We start from the raw sequence: 7,747 nt of genomic DNA, 5'->3' as shown, positions 1-7,747 counted from the left end.
GAAGAAAATAGTTCTGTCAGTGAGCACATACTCAAAATGTTTGGGTTGCACAACCACCTGTCCCAGCTAGAGATCAACCTCCCGGACGAGGCGGTCATTGACAGAATCCTTCAGTCGCTCCCACCGAGCTACAAGAGCTTTGTGTTGAACTACAATATGCAGGGGATGGTGAAGACCATTCCTGAAGTATTTTCAATGCTGAAGTCAGCAGAGGTTGAAATCAAGAAAGAACATCAAGTGTTGATGGTCAATAAGACCACTAAGTTCAAGAAGGGCAAGGGTAAGAAGAACTTCAGGAAGGACGGCAAAGATGTTGCCGCGCCCGGTAAGCCAGTTGCCGGGAAGAAGTCAAAGAATGGACCCAAGCCTGAGACTGAGTGCTTTTATTGCAAAGGGAAGGGTCACTGGAAGCGGAACTTCCCCAAATACTTAGCGGACAAGAAGGCCGGCAAAACTAAAGGTCTATTTGATATACATGTAATTGATGTGTACCTTACCAGTACTCGTAGTAACTCCTGGGTATTTGATACCGGTGCCGTTGCTCATATTTGTAACTCACAACAGGAGCTGCGGAATAAGCGGAGAGTGGCGAAGGACGAGGTGACGATGCGCGTCGGGAATGGTTCCAAGGTCGATGTGATCGCCGTCGGCACGCTACCTCTACATTTACCGACGGGATTAGTTATGAATCTTAATAATTGTTATTTAGTGCCAAGTTTGAGCATGAACATTGTATCTGGATCTCGTTTAATACGAGATGGCTACTCATTTAAATCCGAGAATAATGGTTGTTCTATTTATATGAGAGATATGTTTTATGGTCATGCCCCGATGGTCAATGGTTTATTCTTAATGAATCTCGAACATAATGTTACACATATTCATAGTGTGAATACCAAAAGAGATGTAAAGTTGATAACGATAGTCCCACATACTTGTGGCACTGCCGCCTTGGTCACATTGGTGTCAAGCGCATCAAGAAGCTCCATGCTGATGGACTTTTAGAGTCTCTTGATTATGAATCATTTGACACATGCGAATCATGCCTCATGGGCAAAATGACCAAGACCTCGTTCTCCGGAACAATGGATCAAGCAACCAACTTACTGGAAATCATACATACTGATGTGTGTGGTCCAATGAGCGTTGAGGCTCGCGGAGGATATCGTTATGTTCTCACTCTCACTGATGACTTGAGTAGATATGGGTATGTCTACTTGATGAAACACAAGTCTGAGACCTTTGAAAAGTTCAAGGAGTTTCAGAATGAAGTAGAGAATCAACGTGACCGAAAGATAAAATTCTTACGATCGGATCGTGGAGGAGAATATTTAAGTCACGAATTTGGTATGCACTTAAGGAAGTGTGGAATCGTTTCAAAACTCACGCCGCCTGGAACACCTCAGCGTAACGGTGTGTCCGAACATCGTAATCGCACTCTATTGAATATGGTGTGATCTATGATGTTTCTTACCGATTTACCGCTATCATTTTGGGGATACGCACTAGAGACAGCTACATTCACTTTAAATAGGGCACCGTCTAAATCCGTTGAGACGACATCGTATGAATTATGGTTTGGGAAGAAACCTAAGCTGTCGTTTCTAAAAGTTTGGGTATGCGATGCTTATGTCAAGAAACTTCAACCTGAAAAGTTCGAACCCAAGTCGGAAAAATGCGTCTTCATAGGATACCCTAAGGAAACCATTGGGTATACCTTCTACCTTAGATCCAAAGGCAAGATCTTTGTTGCCAAGAACGGATCCTTTCTGGAAAAAGAGTTTCTCTCGAAAGGAGTAAGTGGGAGGAAAGTAGAACTCGATGAAGTACTACCTCTTGAACCGAAAAGTAGTGCAGCTCAGGAAAATGTTCCTGTGGTGCCTACACCGACTGGAGAGGAAATTAATGATGATGATCAAGGTACTTCTGATCAAGTTGCTGCTGAACTTCGTAGGTCCGCAAGGACACGTTCCACACCAGAGTGGTATGGCAACCCTGTCCTGGAAATCATGTTGTTAGACAACGGTGAACCTTCGAACTATGAAGAAGCGATGGCGGGCCCAGATTCCAACAAATGGCTAGAAGCCATGCAATCTGAGATAGAATCCATGTATGAAAACAAAGTATGGACTTTGAGTGACTTGCGCGATGATCGACGAGCGATAGAAAACAAACGGATCTTTAAGAAGAAGACGGACGCGGATGATAATGTCACCATCTATAAAGCTCGATTTGTCGCTAAGGGTTATCGGCAAGTTCAAGGGATTGACTACGATGAGACTTTCTCTCCCGTAGCGAAGCTTAAGTCCGTCCGAATCATGTTAGCAATTGCCGCATACTATGATTATGAGATATGGCATATGGACGTCAAAACGGCATTCCTTAACGGTTATCTTAAGAGTTGTATATGATGCAGCCGGAAGGTTTTGTCGATCCTAAGAATGCTAACAAAGTATGCAAGCTTCAGCGATCCATTTATGGGCCGGTGCAAGCATCTCGGAGTTGGAACATTCGCTTTGATGAGATGATCAAAGCGTTTGGGTTTATGCAGACTTATGGAGAAGCCTGCGTTTACAAGAAAGTGAGTGGGAGCTCTGTAGCATTTCTCATATTATATGTAGATGACATACTTTTGATGGGAAATGATATAGAATTCTTGGACAACATTAAGGCCTACTTAAATAAGTGTTTTTCAATGAAGGACCTTGGAGAAGCTGCTTACATATTAGGCATCAAAATCAAAAGGATAGATCGAGACGCCTCATAGGTCTTTCACAAAGCACATACCTTGATAAGATTTTGAAGAAGTTCAAAATGGATCAATCCAAGAAAGGGTTCTTGCCTATATTGCAAGGTGTGAGATTTAGCTCGGCTCAATGCCCGACCACGGCAAAAGATAAAGAAGATATGAGTGTCATCCCCTATGCCTTAGCCATAGGATCTATTATGTATGCCATGCTGTGTACCAGACCAGATGTAAACCTTGCCGTAAGTTTGGTAGGAAGGTACCAAAGTAATCCTGGCAAGGAACACTGGACAGCGGTCAAGAATATCCTGAAGTACCTGAAAAGGACAAAGGACATGTTTCTCGTTTATGGAGGTGACGAAGAGCTCGTCGTAAAGGGTTACGTCGACGCTAGCTTCGACACAGATCTGGATGACTCTAAGTCACAAAACGAATACGTGTATATGTTGAATGGTGGGGCAGTAAGCTGGTGCAGCTGCAAGCAGAGCGTCGTGGCAGGATCTACATGTGAAGCAGAGTACATGGCAGCCTCGGAGGAAGCACATGAAGTAATTTGGGTGAAGGAGTTCATCACCGACCTAGGAGTCATACCCAATGTGTCGGGGCCGATCAAACTCTTCTGTGACAACACTGGAGCTATTGCCCTTGCCAAGGAGCCCGGGTTTCACAAGAAGACCAGACACATCAAGCGTCGTTTCAACTCCATCCGTGAAAATGTTCAAGATGGAGACATAGATATTTGCAAAGTACATACGGATCTGAATGTCGCAGATCCGTTGTCTAAACCTCTTCCGCGAGCAAAACATGATCAACACCAGAACTCTATGGGTGTTTAATTCATCACAATGTAACTAGATTATTGAGTCTAGTGCAAGTGGGAGACTGTTGGAAATATGCCCTAGAGGCAATAATAAAAGGATTATTATTATATTTCCTTATTCATGATAATTGTCTTTTATTCATGCTATAATTGTATTATCCGGAAATCGTAATACACGTGTGAATACTTAGACCACAACATGTCCCTAGTCAGCCTCTAGTTGACTAGCTCGTTGGTCAACGGATAGTCATGGTTTCCTAACTATGGACATTGGATGTCGTTGACAACGGGATCACATCATTAGGAGAATGATGTGATGGACAAGATCCAATCCTAAGCATAGCACAAGATCATGTAGTTCGTTTTGCTAGAGCTTTTCCTATGTCAAGTATCTCTTCCTTAGACCATGAGATCGTGTAACTCTCGGATACCGTAGGAGTGCTTTGGGTGTACCAAACGTCACAACATAACTGGGTGACTATAAAGGTGCACTACAGGTATCTCCGAAAGTGTCTGTTGGGTTGACTCGGATCAAGACTTGGATTTGTCACTCCGTATAACGGAGAGGTATCACTGGGCCCACTCAGTAATGCATCATCATAATGAGCTCAAAGTGATCAAGTGTCTGGTCACGGGATCATGCATTACGATACGAGTAAAGTGACTTGCCGGTAACGAGATTGAACGAGGTATTGGGATACCGACGATCGAATCTCGGGCAAGTAACATTCTGTCTGACAAAGGGAATAGTATACGGGGTTGCTTGAATCCTCGACATCGTGGTTCATCCGATGAGATCATCAAGGAGTATGTGGTAGCCAACATGGGTATCCAGATCCCGCTGTTGGTTATTGACCGAAGAGCTGTCTCGGTCATGTCTGCATGTCTCCCGAACCCGTAGGGTCTACACACTTAAGGTTCGGTGACGCTAGGGTTGTATGAATATGAGTATGCAGCAAACCGAATGTTGTTCGGTGTTCCGGATGAGATCACGGACGTCACGAGGAGTTCCGGAATGGTCCGGAGGTAAAGAATTATATATAAGAAGTGTTGTTTCGGCCATCGGGAAAGTTTCGGGGTCACCCGGTATTGTACCGGGACCACCGGAAGGGTCCCGGGGGTCCACCGGGTGGGGCCACCTATCCCGGAGGGCCCCGTGGGCTGAAGTGGGAGGGGAACCAGCCCCTAGTGGGCTGGTGCGCCCCTCCCTGCCCCCCCTGCGCCTAGGGTTGGAAATCCTAGGTGGGGGGCGCGCCCCACTTGCCTTGGGGGGGCACTCCACCCCCCCTGGCCGCCGCCCCCCTTGGGAGATTAGATCTCCCAGGGCCGGCGCCCCCCCCCCTGGGGGCCTATATAAAGGAGGGGGGGGGGAGGGCAGCCGCACCCTGTGTCTTGGCGCCTCCCTCCCCTTGCTACACCTCTTCCTCCTTCCGCAGCAGCTTGGCGAAGCCCTGCCGGAGTCCTGCTGCATCCACCACCACGCCGTTGTGCTGCTGGATCTTCATCAACCTCTCCTTCCCCCTTGCTGGATCAAGACGGAGGAGACGTCACGCTGACCGTACGTGTGTTGAACGCGGAGGTGTCGTCCGTTCGGCGCTAGGATCTTCGGTGATAGGATCACGACGAGAACGACTACTTCAACCCCGTTCTCTTGAACGCTTCCGCACGCGATCTACAAATTGGTATGTAGATGCATCTCTCTCCTTTCACTCGTTGCTTAGATGAATTCATAGATGGATCTTGGTGAAACCGTAGGAATTTTTTTTATTTTCTGCAACGTTACCCAACAACATTATAGTGTGGCATGAAACCCTTGTAAAGCAGGTGGGTGTGGAGGATTTTCCGGTCAGAGTAAGACTTCGTATTCCCACATATAGGGCATGGACAACACATAAAACCATTCTGCTTGTTTGCCTCAGCCACTTCAAGAAAACCATGCACGCCCTTAATGTACTCGGAGGTGTGTCTTGAACCGTACATCCATTGTTGGTTCATCTGTGTGCATTATATATAATTAAGTGTGTCAAAAATCATTACAGAACATCATGAATAGATAATTAAGTGACCAAATTAATAAAAGTTTATCATCATATTAAAACCAAAGTATATACATAGTTCTCATCTAACAACATAAAGCTCTGCAGAGCATCTAAATTAATTAAACCATACATTGAAACTATGTAAAACATTTCAATGCGAAAACAAATACGATCATAATCGCAACCAATGTAACAACTGATCCAACGGCATAATGATACCAAGCCTCGGTATGAATGGCATATTTTCTAATCTTTCTAATCTTCAAGCGCATTGCATCCATCTTGATCTTGTGATCATCGACGACATCCGCAACATGCAACTCCAATATCATCTTCTCCTCCTCAATTTTTCTAATTTTTTCCTTCCACAAATTGTTTTCTTCTTCAACTAAATTTAACCTCTCGACAATAGGGTCGGTTGGAATTTCCGGTTCAACAACCTCCTAGATAAATAAAATCTATGTCACGTTGGTCGGCATAATTGTCATAAACAATAAATGAACCAATAGTTATGAAAAGATAATATATACCACATCCGAATCATAGACAGGACGAGGGCCGACGGGGGCGGATACCAAAACCATCGCACTATATACGATGCAATAATAAAAGTAAGAAAATTATACAAGTATCTATATAAATATACAAGTAAGATTTTTTTTCCTTTCAGAAAGAAGATAAGAACAAGAGGCTCACCACGGTGGTGCCGGCGACGAGATCGGCGCGGGCGGTCGACGGCGGTGAAAACGGGGACGGGACGTGACGGACCGCTAAACCTAGACAAATATTGAGGAAAATGGAGCTTGGAGGTCGAGCTTGGAGAGAAGAAAGCTTAAGTAGTGTGGCTCGGACATTCCATCGAACACCTCGTGTGCATAGGAGGTGAGCTAGAGCACCACAAAGCTCTCCCCTCGCCGGCCACAAAAAACAGAGCACTGGGAGTGCTCTGCTCGCGGGTGAGGGGTAGATATAGGCAACTAATTGGTCCCGGTTCGTGCCACGAACCGGGACTAAAGGGCAGCCTTTGGTCCCGGTTCACGCCACCAACCGGGACCAATGGCGGTTGGCCAGGAGCGAGGCGCATTGGTCCCGGTTCGTCCCATCAACCGGAACCAATAGATCCAGCCGAACCGGAACCAATGGCCCACGTGGCCCGGCCGGCCCCCGGGGCTCACGAACCGGGTCCAATGCCCCCATTGGTCCCGGTTCTGGATTGAACCGGGACTAATGGGCTGACCCGGCCTAAACCATTGCCCCCTTTTCTACTAGTGTCAAGAGCAGTTTGCAGGGACATACAGTAAAATCATGCATGCATGGGAAGAGATCTGAACAAGACTTTTGTTTAGATTAGTACGGCTACTAGCTAGTACTCCGTCCGTCCCAAAATATAAGAACGTTTTTAACACTAGCATTATGTTAAAAACGTTCTTATATTCTAGGATAGAGGGAGTACAAAAGTCAATTCATCAGAGACTAAACCGACGAACAAACTCAATACGCGTATGGATACATTATAAGTTGAACCCAGGAAGCACAGACCTTATCAGCCATGCAATCTCCCCAAATTAACCCATCGATGGATGGTCATGGTATAATTAAGCAATACTATAAAGGAGTATGTAAGTTGTAGAGATTGAGATCAACGGCAGCTTTAGGTACGTAGATGTTTTACCGTGATGCAGATGGATGTCGATGATGACGGAGAAGCGCAAGCGACCAATCGATGATAAGGTTGTCTGATAGATATAGATCGAGAGGTGAGTTTGGGGAACGTTGTATTTATATCGTGACGGCCCACGGGTAGGGTATCTAGGAACTAATTTGGTTCCTTCCAAGGCAAGCCCTGCAATGGCGCAAGGCAATTTTGCATCTGGAATCGGTGCTTTCCATATTTTTTTAAACTACTGCCATTCTCAAGCTACTCTTCGACGGGAGCCGCGTGAACCTCGGGCATAGGATGTGGGGAAAAAAATCCTAGGAGACCAACATGAGACCCTGTTATGGCAATTGGCCTATCTAATCTGAAAGCACACAATCCCAATTCCATGAGCTTTGAATCCCAGTTAGCTACCCAAACGATAAGTGCCACATGTGTGGCACGAAGCAATCCGGCCCTGACTTTTTTACAACCAATTTTGCCAC

This window comes from Triticum dicoccoides, chromosome 7B (genome assembly GCF_002162155.2).
Source record: "Triticum dicoccoides isolate Atlit2015 ecotype Zavitan chromosome 7B, WEW_v2.0, whole genome shotgun sequence".
Classification (NCBI taxonomy): domain Eukaryota; kingdom Viridiplantae; phylum Streptophyta; class Magnoliopsida; order Poales; family Poaceae; genus Triticum; species Triticum dicoccoides.
This window is presented reverse-complemented; position numbering follows the sequence as displayed.